Consider the following 25,364-nt stretch of genomic DNA (forward strand, 5'->3'; position numbering starts at 1 on the left):
AGTATCAGGATAGGGGATGGATTCAGTGTCGTGTCACTAACAAGTCCTTTTGAGGCACTGGAATGGATGTAAATTAGAGCCCAAAAGAGTTGATCTGGATGCTGGGCATGTGAAGCTTTTATCATTAGAACATTAGAATCCAGGGAAAGTTGTTCTCTCTGCATGATTATTTGTTCTTTAAGTCTGTTAAAGTATCTGGTGAGGTTCAAGACTCTTTTCAAGGCATTCTTGAGCAATAAGTTTCAAGGAGCTGCTCTTGGTTAAAAGTCCTGTTGACAGTTTAGAAGAAAAGCTGAACATATTGCTGGTGGAGAGGAAAGGCAAACTATAACCCTCTAGCAACTCCACACTTAATGAGAAAGACCTTTGTATCCATCTTCCAAATCTCTTGTAAATTTCTCCTATGCTCAATTCTAACCCAGAACCCCACAGTGAAAAAAATATGCAATTGGTATGAGCATAACTAAGTGGATAGAAGGCTATGCATTACATATCATAATGAAAAGTTGAATTAGGGTAGACTTTTGTACAATGTGAAAAATCAATATAGATTCCATATAATTGGAAAGTTCTTTAAAATCTTGATTCTGTCATAGTTGGAAAAGAGATGAAATAGAATGTTACTTTTACTTAAGTGAATTTCTTTCAGTTGCTTTTTAAAATAAGGCCCCCAATTATGCCTTCTTTTTCTACTTCTTCTTGCCCATCCTAGTTTCGGGCAGCTATCTTCCAGCTTATTATCCAACATGCATTCATTCTGTGTAAGAGAATTTGTTCAGCAATATCTTTTATTTACTGCTATTAACCTTGATCTATTTCCTTAGCCCAGGTCTTGCTTCTGTCTTGGTTCTACTTCTAAATCTCTCTTGCCTTTGCTTTTTTTTTTTTCCGTAACATTTTCATCTGCAGCTCTCTTTATTTATCATGTATTTTGGGCTGTGATTTGGGCTTGAGAATTATTCAGATTTCTTATTTTGGTAGTTTTGCATTTTTAAATAACAGATCACAGTTCAAATATAACGAGGATATTTTCCCCCAGGCTATTCACTCATCAGATTTTCTATTTTCTCATTGAATAAAACATGGAGAAGGGCAAAACTATGTCTTTTCTCATCAAATCCTAGCATGACTTATTCATATCTGGAGGTGGTAACCCAATTCTGTTACCTGTTCTGAACCAGAAAAGTTAAAGGAGACTTTATTGGCAATGTTCTACTCTACTGATGGCTGCTTGTAAAATTGATTTCTGATTCACCTAAGAACTCAGGTGTGGAAACATATCATAATTCAGATTTTAATCTGGGAATAATAGTGTAAGTAGCAGGTACTTATAAAAGCTCAGGGGGACTACAGAAATGTAGATTACTGAGGCAAAAGATTATGGGTAGGAATATTAAATTGACCATGTAACTCCATCCTTAAAAAGAAGCTGGAGTGGGGAATTAAGGAAAGCATATACAGGCTCAGGCAAGATGATGCTCAGAAGACATAGGAGGATCTTTAGTTTCCACATTTGGCTGACCCTTAGGCTCAGAGCATGCCTTAAATGAAAAATTGCCCTAGTACAGATGCAATCTGGAAAAACTGGGAGATGGGGCTTTTTTGTTCAAATGACCAATTTTCAAAAACAACAACAGACACATAGAAAACAAAGGCACAGAAAAGCATGACCCATGGAAAGTAGCAAAATAAATCTCTAGAAACAATGACTGAAGAAACATTATCAGAATTGGTAGACATAGACTTTAAAACCACTCTTTCAAATGTAGTCAAGAGTGTAAAGAATACATGAAAAAAAGAGAAAAAGGGAATCTGGAAAAAGATATGTGAACAAAATTAAAAAAATAAAATAAAAACAAAGATAGAAATTATTTAAAAAGGAACCAAACACAAAATTCTAGAGCTAAAAGTATAAAAATTAAATTGAAAACATTCACTAGAGGTATCAAGAACCCACATGGATGGAAGAAAGTATCAGTAAACTTATAGAGAGGAAATTGAAATAATCAAATTTGAGGATATTCCAGAAAAAGAAGAGATAGAAAAAAGGAAATAGATTATTTGAATATCAGTGGCCTCAAATTTCTTCAACGTGAGGAAAGACATGAATCTACAAATCCACAAATCTTATCAAACTCCAAATAGGTTAAACCCAAAGAAATCAATACTGACTCACTGTAGCCAAACTTTAGAAGGCAAAAATAAAGATAGAATCTTGAAAACAGAAAAAGAAACAAGTCATGTATATTGAATCTTCAAAAAGCTTACCAGTGGATTTTCAGCAGAAAATTGCAAGCTAGGCAGATATGTGTGAATATAAATTTAATGTACTTTCTGCTTCTTGATCTTACATCTCCTGAACTGATTTTCTTACCACACCCTGTGACACGATGTTCTGCCTCATCTCATGCCAAGAGTGATGGAGTTGGCTGTCAATGGGTTCAGACTATCAGTCCCAATAAACTTTTATTTCTCTAAAGTTGTTCTTGTCAGGTCTTTTAGTTACAGTGACAAAAAAGTTGACTAAACCACATATTAAAAGGGTTAATTCCCCAAGAAGATACATTAATTGTAGACATATGAACCAAACCTCAGAGCTTCAAATTGTATAAAGAAAACACAGACAAAATCAAAGCTTGAACTCGATCTACAATAGTAATTAGAGGTGTAAATGCCTCATTTTCAGTAATAGACTATTTAGATATAGTAATATATAGGTGAGTAATCATTAGTAAAACACAAGTCAAAAACTTCATTGAGGTACCATTTTGAGCCCTGTTAAGATTGCTATTATTAGAAAAAGCAATCATGAAATTCATCTGGGAAAATAAGAGACCTAGAATAGCTAAAGCAATCCTTAGCAGGAAGACGGAGGCAGATGGTATCACTACACCAGATCTTAAACTATACTACAGAGTAATAGTAACAAAAACAGCATGGTATTGGCACGAAAACAGACTGGTAGACCAATGAAAACACAGAGACTGACCTACAAAATTACAATTATCTTATATTAGACAAAGGTTCCAAAAACATGCATTGGAGAAAAGATAGCCTCTTCCACAAATGGTGCTGGGAAAACTGGAAATCCACATGCAACAAAATGAAATTAAACCCCTATCTCTCACCATGCACAAAACTCAACTCAAAGTGGATCAAGGACCTAGGAATTAAACCAGAGACTCTGCATCTAATAGAAGAAAAAGTAGGCCCTAATCTTCATCATGTGGGATTAGGCCCCAATTTCCTTAAGACTCCTACAGCACAAAAATTAAAATCAAGAATCAATAAATGAATGGATTTAAACTAAAAAGCTTCTTCTCAGCAAAATAAACTATCAGTGAGGTGAATAGAGAGCCTATATTTTTTTATTTTTATTTTTATATTTTTATTTATATATGACAGCTGAATGCATTACAATTCTTATTACACATGTAGAGCACAATTTTTCATATCTCTGGTGGTTTACAAAGTATATTCACACCAATTCGTGTCTTCATACATGTACTTTGGATAATAATGATCATCACGTTCCACCATTGTTTCTAACTCCATGCCCCCTCCCTTCCCTTCCCTTCCAACCCCTCTGCCCTATCTAGAGTTCATAGAGAACCTACATCTTAGGAGCAAATTTCTACCCCTCACACATCAGATATAGCACTAATCTCTAGGGTATATAAAGAACTAAAAAAGCTAAACACCAAAAAACCAAACAACCCAATCAACAAATGGGCCAAGAACCTGAACAGACACTTCTCAGAAGAAGATATACAATCAAACAACAAATATATGAAAAAAAGGTTCATCATCTCTAGCAACTAGAGAAATGCAAATCAAAACTACCCTAAGATATTGTTTCACTTCAGTCAGAATGGCAGGTATTTTGAAGACAAACAACAATAAGTGTTGGTGAGGATGTGGGGGAAATGTACACTCATACACTGCTGGGGGGACTGCAAATTGATGCAGCCAATATGGAAAGCAGTATGGAAATTCCTTGGAAAACTGGGAATGGAATCACCATTTGACCCAGTTATCCTTCTCCTCAGTCTGTACCCAAAGGACTTAAAAGCAGCATACTACAGGGACACAGCCACATCAATGTTTATAACAGCACAATTCACAATAGCTAAACTGTGGAATCAACCTAGATGCCATTCAGTAGATGAATGGATAAAAAAATGTGGCATATATATATGTGTGTGTGTGTATACACACACACACACACATATGCACACACACAATGGAATATTACTCAGCAATAAGAGAGAATAAAATCATGGCATTTGCAGGTAAACGGATGGCATGGGAGAAGATAATGCTAAGTGAAGTTAGCCAATCCCCCCAAAAATGCCAAATGTTTTCTCTGATATAAGGGGACTGACTTATGGTGTGGTGTGGCGGGGAGCATGGGAGGAAAAGACAAACTCTAGATAGGGCAGAAGGGTGAGTGGGAAGAGAGGGGCCAGGGGGGTAGCAAGGATGGTGGAATGTGATGGACATCATTATCCAAAGTACATGTATGAACACATGAATTGGTATAAACATACTTTATATACAACTAGAGATATGAAAAATTGTACTCTATATGTGTAACAAGAATTGTAATGCATTCCACTGTCATTTATTTTAAAAGATTGCTATTATTAAAAAACAAATAAACAAAAATATAGAATTAGAATTACAGAATATACATTACTTTAGGGAATATGAAATTATGCAAAACTATTAAACAGAGAATTAAAATTTCTCAAAAAATTAAAAACAATGTTTTCTGCATTCTACTTCTGGGTATGCATCTGAAAGAGGAACTGAACAGATAAATCTGTATACTCATGTTCACAGAAGCATTATTTACAATAGCAAAAGTAAGAGCAAATGTCCATCAATGAATTAATGAACAAACTATGATATATATATATATATATGTATATAATGAATTAATTTTTCAACCTTAAAAAGGAAGGGGATTCTGATATCTGCTTCAGTGTGGAAGAATTTTGAAGACACATACTAAGTAAAACGAGCCAATCACAAAAGAATAAATATCATATGACTGTTGTCACACTAAAAGGCAAAAAGTGAATATGGTTAGTACTGGAAGCTGGGTAACATGGAAGAATATGGAGTTAATGATTAATAGGTTCAGAATTTCAGATTGGTGAGAAATTTCTGTGATGAAATTTTTGTCATAAAATTTCTGTGATTGGAGGGTGGTTATATTTGCACAAAAATGTGAATGTTCTTAATGTCTCTGAACTGTACTCTCTCTCTTCTTTTTTTTAGAGAGAGAGAGAGAGAGAGAGAGAGAGAGAGAATTTTTTAATATTTATTTTTTAGTTTTTGGTGGACACATCATTTTTTTTATTTTTATGTGGTGTTGAGGATCGAACCCAGCGCCCCATGCATGCCAGGTGAGCGCATTACCGCTTGAGCCTCATCCCCAGCCCCTGAACTGTACTCTTAAGATTGATTTAAATGGTGAATTTTATGGTATGTATTTTTCCCACAACTAATATAATATTTGTATACAACCAGAGATATGAAAAATTATACTCTATATGTGTAATGTGAATTGTAATGCATTCTGCCGTCATATATAACAAATTAGAATAAAAAATTTAAAAAAATTAAAAACAGGAGTAATACAACATACAGGATTTTTGTTAATTCTAATCAGGGAAAAGGAGTAAGAGGAGAAGGAACAAATAAATGATACTAGTTATGAGAAAGAGGAGATGAATTAAATTGAGAGAAACTTGAAAAGATAGATTGCTATATAAAATGATTTATCATATTTGAAAATCCACATGAAATAGATTTCAGGAAAATTATTAACACTCACTATAATCTATGGAAACTATATGTTGCATAGTATTAGGAGAATTGAATTTATAGTAAATATTTTACCACTAAATAAAGCAAAATCTTGGGCAGGTTTGCTAATAAATTAAAAATTTAAAGCCTGGAAAGCAAACAGCCTGATAAAATTGTTTTTCAGAGTACAAATATGTTCTTTTAACAGAAAATGTTATATAAGCTAAAAGTATTTTTCCATCAAATACAGTTTTCTAGCTGTTTACAAAGGCAATATTTTATACAAAACAATGAGCAATAGTAGTAGACAAGATATAACTGTAAACTGATTTAACTAAATAATAAAGTTAGAATGAAGGCATTAAATGATCACATCAAGACACATCTAATTTTATTTTATTTTATTTTTTTTTGGTGAGGGGTACTGGGGTTTGAACTCAGGGGCACTCAACCACTGAGCCACATCCCTAGCCCTATTTTGTATTTTATTTAGAGACAGGGTGTCACTGAGATTCTTAGTGCCTCATTTTTGGTAAGGCTGGCTTTGAACTCATGATCCTCCTGCCTTAGCCTCTGGAGACACTGGGATTATATGCATGGGCTATTGTGCCCTGGATATCTAAATGTTATTTATGAATTCTCAGTAAAATTAAAAAGCTCAAAGAATACAACTGTTTTTATTTTTTAAAAATAGGAATAGAAACATTTAATAGAAACATTTAAACATTTAACATCTAACTTAAAGGTTATTTATCAAGTTATCATTTTTAGTGGCTTAACAAGAGAAGCATTCCATTTAAAGGTAGGAATAAGAAAATGGTTGGGAAGAAAACATGGGAAATGAAATTATATACAGGCGATACAAATGATTATTCAAGCAATTTCAGGAGAAATTTGTGTTCTTATAATTAACAAGCAGTTTCAGCAAAGAAGCTAAAATATAAGAATAAAAATACAGAAGACAATAGATAATTAAGACCCCAAGGATAACCAATTTGTAATAGAAAATGCAATTTCCAGTGTAAACAGAGGCCATTAAACATTTGGGAAGTATAGATATGTGAGACAAACAGAGATAGATGGATGGATAGATATTCAGAAAAAAAGTAGAAACATTTCTTTCAAGGATCCCAATGTCCTTTAAAAACAAAAATATATCTGGTTTGAATATTATCTCTAAAACACAACCAATATGGTACCAGTTGGGAAAGTAATTTTTGAAGATTTTTGGAAACAAAGATTTTCTTTCACTCCAAATTTTAATATGACTCCTAATTGTTACCAAAAGAAACTTAGTGACCTCTTCAGAAATATAGGTGATTATAGATTAAATCTTACATTTTCTCACCTTTTAGAAAATGATTTAAGTCATATTCCACTCGATTGAGAACTGAATCCAATTAATTTCACAAAGAATCCCGAATACATCTGCAGAGGTAATGATTTCACTTTGAGAGATTCTTAAGTTCCTATTAAAAGGTTCATGTTTAAGCTGGGGTTGTGGCTCAGGGGTGGAGCACTTGCCTAGCACGTGCGATGCCCTGGGTTTGATCCTCAGTACCACATAAAAATCAATAAAATAAAGGTATTGTGTTCAATTACAGCTAAAAAATTAAAAAATAAAAGTTCATGTTAACACGTAGCCATCCAAATCCAAGCAACAGTGCTGCTGAGAGCCATAGCCAAGTAGGAATGACGCATGGCAATTTCCTTGTCAGCCTACCCAATGTTGCTTAGAGGGAGGACTCTCCATTGTGGAAATGGGCTTGCCTTGGACCCAGGTCATTTGCAATGACATTGCTTGAATGTTTGAGAGTTTTGATTTGAAAGGTGACCTTGCTCAGGGATTAGGGCGGATCTGGGCTTAGGGTGGATCTGGGTTTAGGGTGGATCCTGCTGGGAATAGGGCGTATCCTGCTGCCTCAGGCACCAGCTCCTTGAGTTCCCATTGTGTTCTCAACTTGCGGGATTCAGAGGGTATTTGGTATGCAGAGCCCGGTGGAGGGTGTATTTTCCCCAGAACATGCGTGTAGAGTGCTGTTGAGAGTTTGGGAATAAAGAGTTGCTGTTGGAATCTACAAGTTTTTGTGGTGGCTCGGTTATTTTGTGCCCAGCCAGACTGCGTCACAGTGCCCTGAAAAGAAAAGAATAAATAAATAAATAAAAGTTAGAATGAGTTAAATAGCTAAGAGAAAAAAATAGTGGATTTTAAAGGAGAATTGAGGAAATTGCTCAGAATCAACCTAAGAAATATACAGATGGTGAAAACTGGGTACAGGGAGGGAAGAAGATGGCCAATCAGAGGAAGGAAGTAGTTGTCAGCATTTCTTAGCACCAGACATACAAAGAAGGCAGACCGCTTCTCGGTGAGATGGTTAACTTAGGGAACTCACTGGAATTTGATATTAGAGTGTAAAAGAAATCATTCAGAAAAAGAAAGTCAGAAACTTGGACATAACATAAGAAATAGTATATTAGGGAAAAGCCAGTTTGTCATCAGCAGTGGCAGCTGAGTCGCGGTTGGGGGGAGTGCAGGTAGACAAGGGAAACAGTGTGGCCAGCTGATAAAGAAAATTTTAAAATAAAGAAAAACTTGCTTTGGGAGACCTGTAGATTAGAGAGGAAGGTTGATTTTAATGGGCACAGAGGTGGTAGGGAAGTGGTTCAAAAAAACAAACCACAGAAGTGGAAAGTGGTCACTGAGCTGTGCAGGGATCTCCTATAAACACTGCACCTCAGCAAGCAGAGACAGAAGACTGGGAATTTATACAGGAAATTACCATCAGTCACCTATTAAAGTCCCCAGAGGGTGCCTGAACCAAAGACCAAAATAGGCACAAATTAAATTAGACCTGGAACCATGCAGACTCCAAATATGAAGGGAGATAGCTCCCTTTATGGCTGGAACCTGGTAAGAATCATTGAGAAGCACCTTCAGTGGCAACAGAGGAGTGTGGGCTCTCTAGATCAGTACCTAGTACTTTATAATCATATCAGTGAAGGCGAAACCTGGGGAGGTTCTAAAGGTAGATTTTACTGGAGGCCCTAGAGATTCAGACTTCCTGTAGAGAACAACATCTCTCTAGCAATGGAGTTTGGATCAAATCTCAAATACCCACGGAGAGAGTTCCAAAGTTGAACCAAGGCTAAGCCCTAAGTGCTGGAACTTCTGATTTAGAACTGTCCCCTCCCCATTAAAGAAATACACACATTTCATCACCTTAACTGTATCCCACCCTAGGGTGGAGAACTGGAAGCTGAGCTCTGCTACCACCAGCTTTGCCTTCTCGCCATAACAGCTGACAGCTAAGTGACAAACAACACAAAAGTATTGGACTTAGCAACTCTCAACCTTTAACCCAAGGACTACAAAGCCAAAAATAAATATAAAAGGTGAAAATTCATTCCTGCCAACATTTTGACCTCTTTAGTGGAAATAAGCCCTCTATTTCTCAGTAAAATTTTTTCTCTTATCCATTTTTTCTTTTTTCCTCTGTATTTCCCCATTTTCTCTCTCTCTATATATATGTAAATAAAAACATATATGTAAATATATTTAATCTTTTTAAATTTAACTTTAAATTTTTAAAAGTATCATTTCATTGTACTTTATTACTTTTTTTTCCTATTCTGTAAGATTTCCTGTGTCTGTGTGTGTTCATGCATGCACACACACACAAGTGAGTGTGGGTGTGTTATGTATTCTTACTGTCTAAATAGGTTCTCTCTATATACCTAAACACACACACACACACACACACACACACACACACACACACTTTAACTGCTTTGCTCTGCACCTGTTTATTATTTATTCTTGGTTTGATATTTGTGGGATATAATAATATATGGGTTTAGGCTGTTTTGATTTTACATTTGCTCATTTGTTTACATCTTAGTATGAGTCCTTCTCATTGCTACTTCTCAATCTCTTCCCCCACGGGCAAATTTTCCTGTTCTCTCTGCCTTTCTTTCAGGTTTTTCAATACTTTTAGTTAATTATTTCTTCTCTCTATATAGCTAACATCTGCTACCTATCTTATGCCTCTCCTATGTTCACTTGTTTTTAACTAATTCAATTTTTTTCTTGCATTTCCCCCTATTTTTTCTTCACATAAGAAACTGTAATTCTACTAATAGAATTATACAGTTTATGTAAATCCTACCCCATTCATGTCATTGTGAATATTAATAGAGTGGATGATGTAGTAGACACTTGCTATATAATGCCTGATCTAGCTCACAGCTTTTTATTGGCTTTATATTATTTATAATGTTGTTAAGTTATGACTCCACTAATCATATATAGATGGCAAATAGTGTTATAGCTGTCAAAGTAGATGCTGGACATTTATCTTAAGGTTGTACATTTGTTGCTAACATTAGTGCTATTCTTGGCTCCCCCCTTCCCCTAAGAGGAGGTGGGAAGTGATTGGACACTTCAAAGTCACAGAATGAAAAACCTGCCTCAGAGCAATATCCACAACTCACTCAAGTAACAGAAAGTCTCACCACCTACAAGATCTAGTCCCCCTTGATCTTCACCAATACTTTATTGCATAGAATTGGGGAAACAAAAATTCCAACATCAATAACTCTGGCCTCTTCGAGGAAATACCAGTGGGCATACTCAGATCAGTTGGAACATCTACCCAAATTAAAAAACAAAACAAAACATGAAAGAGAGAAGTACCCAAACCAAAAACCAAAAAACAAAGCAAAAACAAACAAACTACACACAAAATGACACACATATAAAAGAGAAAGTGGAATCCATGTCAATTGATGCACAATTCTAATACCTCTGAAGACATAAAGAAACAGGCAAACAAACCACCCTCAAAAGACCCAATTCTCAATTTTAACAAAGGATCCCACAGATATGGAATTAGGTGAAATACCAGAGAAAGACTGTAATAAACTGATTATTAAAATGTTCTATAAACTTAAAAAACTAAGAAATTAATTAAGAGAACCAATACAGGAGATGAAAACCAATTTCACTAAAAATATGATCACTATCAGTAAAGATACTGAAATATTATCAGCATTAGTAGAGGTAATGAAAAGAAACCAACCACACCTGGAAATGAAAGACCCAATTAATTCAATTTTAAGATTTCTTGAAAGCATAACTGACAGACTATATTGCAGAGAAAATAGAACTTGAAGCCTTGAAGACAGACGTTAGGCCTTAAAGAGAAGGTACATAAACTTGAATAGTCAGTATGTAATAAAGGAAAAAATAAAAGACCATCAACCAAGTATGCAAGAATTATGGGACAGCATCAAGAGAACAGATCTGAGAGAGTCTTTGGGATTGAAGAGAATATACCTACATTAGAAAAATAGAGAGATCCCAAATGAAGAAGCTTATGTTCTACCTGAAGGCCTCAGAAAAGAAAGAACAAATTCATTCGAAAACCAGAAGAAGATAGGAAATAATTAATATCAAAGCTTAAATTAGTGAAATTCAGAACAACTGCCACCATCACAAAATATATAGGAGCAATTCAACAAAGTGCTGGTTCTTTGAAAAGAAAAAACAAGATTGATAAACCCTTAGCCAAACTAACGAAAAGAGAGAGAAGACCCAAATAAATAACATTAGAGTTGAAAAAGGAGATATTACCATGGAAACATCTGAAATCAAGAAGATCATTAGAAACTAATTTGAAAATTTATACTTCAATAAAATGGAAAATCTAAAGACATGGTTTAATTTTTCTATACATATAAGGTACTCAAACAGAACCAAGAAAATATAGAAAACTTAAACAGATTGATATCAAGCGATGAAATTGAAATAGCAATTCAATGACTACCAACAAAGAAGAATCCAGGATCAGAGGGATTCTCGGTTGAGTTTTACCAGACTTTAAAACAACTATACCAGTATTTCTCAAATTATTTCATAGAATTGAATGGGATAGAATATTGCCAAATATATTATATAAATCCAGTTTAACAATGAAAACAAAGCCAGACAAAGACACATAAAGGAAATAAAACTACAGACCAATATCAGTGATGAACATAGTTGCAAAAATCCTAAATAATATTAGTAAACCACATTGAAAAACACATGAATAAGATAATATACCATGATCAAGTGGGCTTCTTCCCAGGGATTTAAGGTTATTTCAACATATGCCAATCAATAAATGTGATTCACCATTTATATAGAATTAGGATCAAGAATCATATGATCAGCTCAATAGATGCAGTAAATGTCTTTGATAAAATCCAGCACTCTTTTGTGTTTAAAAAAAACACAAAAGAACAACTGGAGAAACTATGGATAGAAGAAAGTTACCTCAATGATATAAAGGGTATATATGACAAACCCAAAGCCAAAATCATACTGAATGGAGAACAACTATAAGCTATTCCTCTAATACAAGGAATAAGAAAAGGATGTCTGCTATTAGCACTTCTATTTGATATAGTTTCAAAACTCTTAAGCAGAGCAATCAGGCAAGAACAGGAATAAAAGGGATATAAATAGAAATAACAAGAAGTCAAACTATCTCTGTTATTGATATGATTGTATATCTAGAAAATCCAAAATGTTCCACCAGGAGACTTCTAGAACTGGGCAATGGATTCAGCAAAGTATCAGGATGCAAGATCAACATTCATAAATCAATAGCTTTCCTGTACTCTAACAGTGATTCTGCTGAGAAAGAAATCAGAAAAACTATACCTTTCATAATAACCTTAAGCAAAAGAAAAAAAAAAGAGAAAAAAGAAAAAGAAAGTAAGAAATAAAGAAAAGAAAGGAAAGGAAAGGGGGGGGGTAGAAAAAATTGGGAATTAATGCAAACAAGGAGGTGAAAGATCTCTGTGATGAAAACTATAGGACACTGAAGAAATAAGTTGAAGAAGACCTTAGGAGATGGACAGACCCCCCCTCAATGTTATTGTATGGGTAGAATTAATATTGCCATACTATTAAAAGCAATATACAGACTTAATATGATTCCCGTTAAAACAACAATGACATTCTTCAGAGAACTAGAGAAAAACAGTCCTTAAATTTGTCTTGACGAATAAGATCCCAGAATAGCCAAAGCAATTCTGAGCAAGAAGAGTGATGCAGGACACATCACAATTATCCCCAATCTCAAATTATATTACCGAGCTCTAGTAACAAAACAGCATGATATTGGCATCAAAATAGACATGAAGACCAATAGAATTGAACAGAAAGCACAGAGACAAACCCACATAGTCACAGCTGATACTTGACAAAGGGACCAAAAATGTATGTTGAATAGAAGGTATTCTTTGTAATAAATGGTGCTGGGAAAACTGGATGCATAGAAGAATGTAATTTCACCCTGCAGAAAGGTCAAGTCAAAATGGATCAAAGTCTTAGGAAATAAACCAGAAACCATGTAACTGGTAGAAGAAAACATAAGGTCACCACTCTATTATATAGATGCAGGTGCTGACTTCTTCAACAAGACTCATAAAGTTCAAGAAATAATATCAAGAATCAATAAAGTGGAATGGCATCAAATTAAAGAGCTTCTACAAACATAAAGTTAAAAAAAAAAAGCCTGGAGAACCAGCCTACAGAATGGGATAAAATTTTTGCCAGGGATTAATAACCAGAATATATAAATAACTCAAAAAACTCAATGCCAACAAACAAACAAACAAACAAAAAAAAAACCCAATCTGTAAATGGGCAAAAGAATGAAACAGACATTTCTCCAAAGGAGAAATACAAAAGGTCAACAAATACATGAAAAAAAAAAAAAGTTCAACATCTCTAGCAATCAGGGAAATGCAAATAAAAACTACATAAAGATTTTATCTCATTTCATTCAGAATGGCAATTATCAAGAATTCAATAATAATAAATGCTGGCAAGGATGTTGGGAAAAAGATATAATCATACATTGTTGATGGAACAGCAAGTTAATATAACCACGCTAGAAAGTTGTATGGAGATTCCTCAGTAAACTAGGAATGGAACCACCCTATGACCCAACTATCTCTCTCCTTGGTATTGTTCCCAAAGAACTAAAAACTATAGCAATATAGCTACTTCAATGTCTATAGCAGCACAAATCACAGTAGCCAAATTATAGAATCACCCTGTATGCAAATCAATAGATGAATGGATCAAGAAAATGTGGGATATACACCATACTCAATGGAGTTTTAGTCAGTCAAAAAGAAAAATGAAATAATGGCATTTGCTTGTTAATGGATGGAAATGGAGACCCTCAGGCTACGTGAAATAAGGTAGATTCAAAAAACGAAGGATCAAATGTTTTCTTTCATAGTCAAAAGCTAGGGAAAAATAAAGGAAAGCCGGTGGTGCTGGTGGGGATTAGATATCATAAATATATAGGGAAGATCAGTGGAGTAGAACAAGGAGATTGAAAAGGAGGGAGGTGAGGAGGGAAAGGGAAGGGAATATGGGGTGAATTCAGCAAAATCATGTCATATGCATATATAAATGTATCACAAGACATTTCACCTTTATGTATATGTAGAAAGAACCAACTAAAAATGGATAAATAAAGAAATAAAGGGAGATGAGTTGAGTAGAGGAAGGAGACTAAGAGGAGGCAGAGGAGGGGGAAAGTGGGGAACTGGGCTTGAAATCAAATTACTTGTATGTTTGATTTTTGTCAAAGTAAATCTAACTACTGTGTATACCTGCCATGCTTACAACAAAACAGAGTAAAAATACTGAGTATAAATTACTCCTCCAGAAATGAGTTACTATTATGTGATTGATGATTGTAAAAAGTGTTTCCTTTCCTTAAAGTCATATAATTGACTACTTTTTATTTGTACGTTCTGTTAATGAAATGAGAGACCATTCTGTTTAATATGGTTAATTAACCAGCACATGTTCTAATCTCCTATCCCAACACAGATGTGGGGATAGACAGAAAAGGCAGGAAGTGATAAAGATGCAAGGAACTTAAAAGTCAGAATCATGAACAAAAATGAATCTAAGAGGAATTGGAAGCTGATAATGGCTTTGACACCTATGTAGGGAGGGGACATCTGACAGTGAGTTTCATACCTTTGAGCAGCTAAATCTGACTTATCTTCATATAAACAGGTGTCATAAAGTACTACCTTATCTATAAAGTAAGTTCTGGAAAAACTCTACCCTGCAGCACCAGGAAGTACTAGGAATACTTTCCAACTTCCAAGAAACTGGCTAGAAAATGCATCACACATAAAATGGCAGAAGCCAGAGCTTACATCTCCCCACACTTACCAGGTTTCAGTTTACTCTATCACTTGGTGCAGAGATATCAAGAGAATTAGTTTCCACATCTGTTTGCTCACCATTGCTTCTTAAATGGATCCATCAAACAGTCAACAATATTTCTTAAGGCTTGGTGTTTTATACTTGAATTTTACTGATATATGTCTTCAATTATATAAAACAATACTGTGTTTAAAAAGATTGTGAAAACTCTTTTCTCCTAAAACTAACTTAATATTGTTCTGCAAATGTGAAATAGGAAAAATGGAATATTTGGAGGAAAAAATCCAAACATGTTCTAAAGGAGAATCCCTACAAACCAGGTACCTGAAAAAACTTCACCAGGGGTAATGCACACGCAAAACTACAAATCAAAGGAAAACATACATGTATACTACCAGGGCTTTTTTAAAAGATTAATTTTTTAAAATTATACATTGTAACTGAAATCAATCAAAGGAATTTAAAAATAAACATTTTAAAGTACTCAATAATATAATAGAAGTAAAAAAAATTATAAAGCAGGTAAAGCACAATGTGAAAAAATATTCAGCCAGAAAAATGCAAACAAAATTATAGAAATTAAAATATAATCATTCAAATAAGAAAATAAACACTTTAGTAGATGGGTTATATTGCTAAGAGAAAAAATCAGTAAATTTTAAGATCAATTTGAAGAAATTACCCTGAATCAAACAGAGATATATAGAGAGATGAAAAACATGAATGAAAATTTAAGATATTAGGAGGATACATGGGAACATCCAACATGCGAAAAATAGCACTTTTGGGAAGAAAAGGCATTATCAATAATGAGGAAACAATATTTGAAAACAAAATGCCTTTATATTTTCTGCAATTGTAGCCATATAGAAAGAGCTTCTGTGTCCCATGCAGCATAATGAAGGTGATTCCACACCTCGGCTATCAAATGCTGGAACCGAACTTCAAAAGAAATGAAAGCCCTCTTAAAAGCTTCACAAGAGAAAATATCACACATAAAGGGAAGAAGAACGTGACTGACATTTTATCAGCAGTAAACATAACAGAAGACGTTGAAATACTGTCCTCAGAGTTGTGAGGGAAAAATTACCCAACAATGATTGTACATCTATTGAAACTATATTAAATAATTTATATAGTAAAAAAATGCTTTCAGAAATACAATCAAAAAAAGTTTCATCAGAACCTCCTTAGAATAACTATTAAAGGAGAGGTTTCTTCCAGAATTAAATGGAACTATAAAGGAAGGAATGGGATGCAAGAAAAAGATTGTGAAAACTGTTATTAAATTAACTTATGTTTATATTGTATATAATAATCATAATACTAATAATGTCGGTGACAGTGATGGGAAATACAGAGACAAGACAGAACTAAAATACTAAAATAACAAAGATGAGCAGGTATATTACTTATGAAGCACTTTAAGCTCATTGAAGGAGTGGCAGGGAAAATTGAGCTATTGATTAAATTTAAGTTTTGCTAATTTCATGGATATATCCCTACAATTGAAGGATAAATATTAAAAAACATACACAGAGTATTTGATTTCTGAACCAATTTATACAACAGCAATAAATTAAATTCAGTTGGTACAATAGAAGACAGAACAGAGTTGCAAAACATAAGCAAATTTAAGCATAGTAAAGAGAGAAAAAAATGTTTTATCATATGCAAAATACCTAAAAATAAAGCAGGAAACATGAAAATGTAAATGAATTAGATCCTGTTTTAAGCATCTATCTGTTTATATAAAATTAAATAAGCATATATTTTTCATTAAGTTTCTATAATGCATTAGGCATTATAGAAATGTCAGGCCCATTTAAATTTAAGGAGTATTTATTTACCAGCTACCACATATCAAGGATTATATCACACATTAAGAAAAGGGGATTTGGGCTGGGGATGTGTCTCAAGCAGTAGCGCGCTCCCCTGGCGTGCACGGGGGTGCTGGGTTCGATCCGCAACACCACATAAAAATAAAATAAAGATATTAAAAAAAAGAAAGACACAGGATTTATTTTAAAAAGGGAGGGGATTAATGTACTTCTGAGTTGAATGTCCTGAAATAAGTCCATTAAAAGTCATAGCTAATTTTTTGATGACTTACCTATGAGTCAGGCACTTAATATGAATTAGAATTATGCTTTCAACTTTCTTAAGATAGTTACTGTTTTCATTTTACAGAAGATGAAACTGAAGTTGAGGGCAGTTAAGAAAATGCATCAAGCTTGTAAGAACATTAACTGAGTTTCAAAATTCTAAGAGATTTATAGCTCATGCTGTTTTCCATTGTAATTCATTGTTTTTAATGATGCTTTGTGTTTATAAGTGTTTTATGAAAGCATAACCCTCTATATTTATTATGATCCTGAGATATAAAAATATAGACTTCCCTATTTCATAGATTCGAAAAAAAATATCCAAGGAAAACCAGTAAAGTGTTTCACCAACATTGCAATTGATTTATGAGAACCTTCTCATACAAAATTCAGATTCCTGGAAATTCTTTGTTTTGCACCAGCCTGGGATGGTACTTCACCAAGGGCCCACCTTGCTTGCCTTTGCAGACTGCATAGCTCTTATCTGGCCTTGACTTAGCCACTTCCAGAGGCTCAGGCTGAAAGAAAACAAGAATGGATCAATCAACCAGTCACTAATGTTTCTTAAGGCTTGGTGTTTTATACTTGAATTTTATTGATTCATGTCTTTAATTATAATAGAACAATATTGTGTATGTATGATTTTGTCAAAGTGAATCTAACTACTGTGTATAACTAATGAACCAAGCACAGTAGTGGTGATGGGCATGTCAAAGAAGGTCTTCTAAAATGAAATGGGGGAAAATAACCCAGGCATGTAGACAGGAGGAGTTCAGATCAAGTAATGTAAAATTATTCAATAAAAGTATCACTGAAATGGATTCTTATTAGCAAAACAAGGGATTGCCATGATCCAGGGCTTGAGGTTTTCTAGGCAGTGATAAAAGCATGCACAAAGGCTTAGAGGGGTTTTTGTGTGTGATACACAAACCATGTAGTATACATGAAAAGCAACATGTAACAAAGTATATGGAGTAGGGTACAAGGAGTTGAAGAAGGGATAGATGAATTTCAGGCAGAGGATCTTGTACGCCATGCCAAAAAGTTTGCTATTAATCTATACAGTATGAAAAACATAGCATCAAATTAAAATGTGTTTCCTCAGAGCATCCATGCATGCATGCACAGGCACAGACAAACACTCTTGTTAATGTCATAACTAAATTACAAGTTGTATTTGCTATGACAGGCAACAGCCCATTTCCAAATACAGTCTTACCTTTACCTCTTTGGCTGACAATCAAAATATCTATGGACCATTTGTTTCTTGTCTAATTACTCCAGCTAGAAAGTTCAATATCATGATGCATGGAAGTGGTGAAAGAGGCATCCTTGTCTTGTTTCTGATTTTAGAAGAAAAGCTTTCACTATTTCACCATTTAGTATAATGCCGTATGTGAATTTTTCACACATAGGTATTATTATGTTGAGTTGTTTCCTTTTATTTTTACTTTTTAATTTATTTCTTGTAAAAATGTGTTGCATTGGCAATGCTTTTCCTGACCAATTGAGATGATCACATTTCATTCTTCATTCTATTAATGTAGTGTACAGATGAAGTATCCTTGCATTCTAGGAAGAAATCTAACTTCGTCATGGTAGAGGAGTATAAATGCTACTGAACTCAACTTGGAAGTATTGTGTTGAGAATTCTTCCATCAATATTCACTGAAATTTACCTTTCTCTCTTACTCTCTCCTTCCTTCTTTCTAATGCTGTTGGTGTTACTGTGATGTTCGATGCAAAGAATGAGTTTGCAAGTGTTTACTCCTCTTCAGTTTTTTGGAAGAATTTGCTATTAGCTCTTTTGAGTGTATAGTATAATTCACCAGTAAAACCACTGGAGCTAGAAATCTCCTTTCTTTGGGAGATCTTTGATTTCTGATTCAATCTCCCTAATATTTATTGGTCTTTTCAAATTTTTTATTACTTTACGATTCTTTCTAGATTTTTATATCTAGTTATTGATCTGTTTTATGTAGATAAATCAACTGTTTGAGTACATAATTTACCCTGTTTTTTTTAGTTGTTTGTATTTCTGTAGAATAAAAATATTATCCCTTCTTTTTATTCTGATTTTAATAATTGGAATCACTCATTTTTTTTCTTTCTTTAATCAGTCTAGGTAAAAGTTTATTAATTTTGTTATTCTTTTCCAAGGAGTAATTCTAGTTTCTATTAATTTTGTTTATGTCCCTCTCTGTGACCTATTTTACTTTCACTTTTGCCAATCTTCATTCTTGTTTCCTTCTTTTTGCTTTGTCTTTGTATGGTTCTTCATTTCCTAATTCCTTAAGTGGTTGTTAATTTGAAAACTGTTTTTTTTTAATGTATCATTTAACTTTAAAATTTTTAAATCATTATCTTTTTTTTTCTTTTCATTTTTTGCCTTCATTCAACATGTTCTCATTTTCTTAGTTTCTCAAAGAATAGTTAAGTCACCTAATTTTATTTCTCTCATATATAATTTCTTAAATATAAATTGTACTTAAAAACATAAATTTTCTTATGTCTCCTATTCATATAGCTATTTTAAAACTTGTTGAGTCACAGTATTTAGATGTAATTCATAAACCACATATTTCTGATTCTCATTTCTGCTACATAATTTGTATTTCGGGAAGGAGAAAGATGGTTTGGTCCACTCAGTTTCACTCTGATGATAGTAAATTTGAATACATTCTGAACAAATTATCTTATGATGCATATGCAATAGACTTTAATCGTTTTTTTTTTCCATTTTTGCTGCTTTTGTCTTCTTTCTTAATGTTTATTCATGTGATAACATTATGTTGCATTTTCTTCTTGGTTTAGAAATTTTCTTACAATTATTCTAAAAGAATGTATCACATTTATCATCTTTTATGATCATAATTAAGTTATGTTTAAGCAGTTTCATTCCTTTTAAGCAAACAATATTTAAATAACTATGCCCAGCAAAACAACCCCTTAGATTTTTCTTACTCCTTTTCTATCATTTACAGGGCAGAGACTGCCCCTGACTTTAAATTCCAAATTGCCACATTTTGCATCTTTTTTAACACGTGTCAACAATTACTGTGATGCACTACAATTACTTGGTGATTTTACCCCCATTCTGCCTTAGTTCTACAACTCCCTTCTCCCCAAGTATATTACTTAATTCAGTATGATTTTAGGAAAGGCTTCCATGATTGCAGCATTTCTGTATCTATGTATGCCTGAAAATATTATTTTGGTTTTTTTTTTGTTGCTTATAATTTTAATGAATTCAATTGTTTTTCTGAAATAGATGCTCAACATTTAATGTACTTGATAGTTACATACAAATTTTACTCCAGATTGTTTTACAAAACAATTTTCTTCTTTCCTATTCTGCAATTTTTGATAACTTTGCCTTTTTCAAGTCTAAATTATCATATTATCCTAAGAATTTGTTTTTCATTGCCTTGAATTTTAATATCACTGTTTTGATATGGGAAATTTTTTCAGTATTATTTTTTTGTCTGTTGGTTTCCTTTATGGTCTCTTCAATGTATGTTAGACCTTTTACATCAGATGTGGTTTTCCTCTTCATGACCTTGACCTGCAAGGGTCATTGTCTAGGGTGAGAGAAGCCCATTCTGCATCCCTCAGCACACAGATTTGGTCTTCTTAAATATTTTTTCCTGGTTTATTTTGGCTCTTTGATTTTTTTTTTCCAATTTCAAATTTTATGGACTCTTTTATTTTTCTTATGCTATAAAAAGCCTGTTTTTATTTTACCTTTGCTTTTGGTTACCATATTCTGTTTTTACAATTGCCTTAGAGTAGTCTTTACTGTTCCCTTTAAATCATATTTTCCTTGTTTATTTTTCCTTTTGTCATGCTTGTTCCCTTGAGTAATATTGAAGAAAACCAAATCTCATGTTTATATATATATATTTAATATAATATGTGTATTTATGCTTCCTTAGCTGTATTCTGATCACAGAAAATAACTGACTCAGGTGATGCAGATGGATATGTACTCACAATCTCAACCATCCTGGATTTTTTAGGGAACCACTTGACTTGTTCTGCTAAATGACTCCCTATTCTGTAGACTTTCTTTCCTGTTTCTTTGAGTTTGCTTACTCCCATTAAATAAAATTTCCTTTTGGATTCTATAAATTATTTAATTCTGTGTGTGTGTGCTTATGTTAAAAAATTGTTGTGAATGAAAAGTTTTCTGTATCATAATGATTTTAGTGTGTGTGTGTGTGTGTGTGTGTGTGTGTGTGGTGCTGGGGATTGAACCCAGCCAGGGCCTTGTACATGCAAGGCAAGCACTCTACCAACTAAGGTATATCCCATCATAATGATACTTGTACTTATTTTACAGGCTTGAGATAGGAGATAATATATGTACATTTATTCCTCTCCATAAACATTTACTTTTTTTTAATGAACATAAGGAATATCAACATCAAAGGATATGGACCTTTCATCTATCATATAGCTGGGAAGATAATATGTCAATCAGGTCTTGGAAAATGAATAAAATTTCATAATAAAAAACATTAAGCAAAAGCACTATGCAGATTTAATGTAATTTCTACTAAATTACCAATGACATTCTTAATAGAAATAGGAAAAGTAGTCATGAAATTCATCTGAAAAAAACAAGAGACATAGAATAGTAAAGCAATCCTTAGTGAGAAAAGTGAAGCAGGAGGCATCTCAATACCAGACCTAAAAATATACTACAGAGCTATAGTAACAAAACCAGCACAGTGTTGGCACCAAACAGACATCATAAAGACCAATACTATAGAATAGAAGACATGGAGACAAACCCACATAAATACAGTTACCTCATACTAGGCAAAGGCACCATAAACATACATTGGAGAAAAAAATAGCCTTTTCAATAAATGGCTTTGGGAAAATTGGAAATCCACATGTAGCAGAATGAAATTAAACCCCTATCTCTCACCTTGAACACAACTTAAATCAAAGTGGATAAAGGACCTGGGCATTAGACCAGAGACCTGTGAAGAAAGTATAGGACCAACTCAACATCATGTTGGCTTAGGAACCTACTTCCTCAATAAGACTCCTAAAGTACAAAAAGTAATATCAAGAATCAATAAATGGGACAGTATCAAACTAAAAATCTCTTCCATAAGAAAGCAAACAATCAAGAGTGTGACAAGAAATACAGAACTAGAGAAAAATTTTGCCACCTGCACCTCAGAAATAGCATTAATCTTCAGATATACAAATAACTCAAAAAACTTAACACCAAAACAAATAAATAAATAACCCAATTAATAAATGGGCAAAAGAACCGAACAGATACTTCACAAAAGAAATTTTTTTATCAACTGGAACACAGCACTAAAGGAATCTACAAAACAAACTTTACTAACTAGTCCTTATTTACCATTAGTTTTCCCACGTATTTACCTTCCCATGTTTGTTTTCCTGCTCTGGAAGCTTTAAACTGCTTTCTTCTTATCAGTTCTCTAAAATCATTGAAGATATTATATAAGCCAGAGTTTTAAGCTGCTGCTTTGAGTTACTATATTTGAAATTTCTCACATTTAATATGCATTATATGCATTAAAAAGAACTTGCTTGATTTTTTTCCTGAAAAAAAGAAATATAAATGATCAACAAATATATAAAAAAATGGTCAACATCTCAAGCAATTAGAGAAATGCAAATTAAAACTACACTGAGATTCCATTTTATTCCAATTGGAATAGCAATAATCAAGAATAAAAGCAATAATTAATGTTGGCAAGGATGTGGGGAAAAGGGTACACTCATACACTGATGGTGGGATCCAAATTGGTGCAACCAATCTGGAAATCAGTATGGAGATTTTTTTTCAAAAAACTTGGAAAGGAACTACCATTTGACCTGGTTATACCATTCCCTTGGTATATATCCAAAGGACTTAAAAATCAGTATATTATAGTGATTCAGCCATATCAAGGTTTATAGCAGCTCAATTCACAAGAGCTAAGCTAGGTGCCTTTCAACAGATGAATGAATAAATAAAATGTGGTATATATATACAATGGAATATTACTTATCCATAAAAAGAATGACTTTATGATTTTTTCCTAATAAATGAATGGATCTGGACACCGTCGTGCTATGTGAAATAAGCCAATCCTCAAAGAACCAAAGGTTGAATGTTCTCTCATATGCAAATGCTAGAACATAAGAAGGGGTGATGGTGGAAGGAAAGAATAGATGTTCAGAGGATTAGACAATGGGGAATGATAGAAGGGAAGGGTGATAGGAATAGGAAAGACAGGGAAATGAATCAGCTATAACATTCTTATGTTCATATATGGATATACCATATATTAAACTCCACAAGAATGGGATCCTAATTAGAATAAATTATGCTCCATGTATGTATAATATGTCAAAATACACTCTACTGTCCTGCACATCTGAACAGAATAAAAATCTTATCAAAAAATTGTTCTATTATCCAAAAAAAATATATTGGCTTTCATAACCTGAAATCTAGACAATATACATCCTATCCAGATGTTGGTAGATGTAGGTTACTTCATTGAATACCCAGAAATCCATCTATTTATTTTAAAAAAAGGAATTCAATATAGTGACTTGCATGCAAAGCATAAGAAGTTAGTCCATGCTAGGAAATCTAAAATCAGTAATTATCTAATTTTATTACTACCTTGGGTTGAAGGAGCATAAGGAAAAACAGATTTGCAAACAACTCTTGTGTTCAGGGTGAGAAGGTGGCCCAGAATGCCTTCATGAACTTCTATATGAGATTATTTTCCTCAAAATTAACAGAGCCAGAATAAGAGATTTTCAAAGACAATCACTGACCCCACATTATAGTTATTATATTTTATGCTTTCTTTATAAGAAATTTTCTTTGCATCTCTAGTAGATTGTTTTGTGTTTCATATCTCATCAGAAAGTTGAAATTCTGAACACACAAAAGAAGTGACCAGATTAATGTGTCTATTGACCATACATTAAAACTCAATATAAAGCAGCTCTGCAACAGAAGGAGTTGATAGTTTATTTAAAGGTCTCAACATGGAACAAAATAATAATGATGAACCCTTCATTGCAAATAGTTCAGGAAATGAGTAGAAGGCATTTTGGCAAGTAAATGAAAGAATTAATATTTCTGGGGAAAAATTAAATTAGACCTTACACATAAATAAAAATTCAGGAATGTAAAAGAGAACTAGTTAAGGCTAATATTTGTAAATTCTGTACATTTTGTAACTGTTCAGACATTATTGATATTTCAGGATGTTTGGGGAACATTTTCTGGCTTTCAAATTAAGATTTTGCCACATAAAGACAAGCACACAAAGGTTCAGAATGGAAAACGTGTGTTTTACCTTAACAATGTAAACTTTCCAGACACAAGAGAAAATGAATAGGGAGAAGTATTTTCACTGAGAAAAATGCTAAGCACAGCTATATGCTAGCATGTGTGGGCAGCTCAGAGAGGAAAATTCTGTAGGGGACCCACAATCTAGAGAACTTTCTAATTTTGCTTGTTGAGCCCTCCTTGAGCAGTTCAACACTGCCAGCCTTAACTTTGTGCATAGGGAAACTATAGTCCAGCTTTTATGGAGGCAGAGAGACAATGTCAGGCAGACTCTAGCCCAGAAGGTCAAAGGGTGATACCTAGGAAATTCAGCCGACTGTGGTCTCTGGACAACTTCTTCTGCAGGTGTGGGAGCTAAGTACAACCAAGAAAAGTAGCCTTGGGAAAGAGGTACGCCCTCTGGTGGAGGCACCAGGCGTTACCTTAAGAAGTATGTGAACAGTCAGCAGAATGATGTAAAATGAAGAAAATATTGATATTTCAGGATGTTTGGGGAACATTTTCTGGCTTAGAAAATAAGCTAAGGTATTACTGATATCAAACATTAGAAACAACCATTTTGGCATACTGGATGGATTCATCAACTATTGCCCAATTATGCTGTTATAAACAACTTCCTAATTTAGTGTTTTTTAAAGACTTTCATTTCTATTGCTGTGGGTCTCAATTGGCATTGTCTTCTGGCTATGGGATCTTCCAGATCTGTATTACCTGCCTTCACATTTGCTCTATAGCGCCAGTTTCCATGGACATAGTATTGAAGATCACTGAGGTGTAAGATATTTTAAAGAGAGAACTTCAAATCTGGAATTTCAGGTCATGACGAATTGTTATTTAAAAGTGA

The sequence above is a fragment of the Spermophilus citellus genome, assembly GCF_964194105.1.
Source record: "Spermophilus citellus genome assembly, chromosome: 11".
Classification (NCBI taxonomy): Eukaryota; Metazoa; Chordata; class Mammalia; order Rodentia; family Sciuridae; genus Spermophilus; species Spermophilus citellus.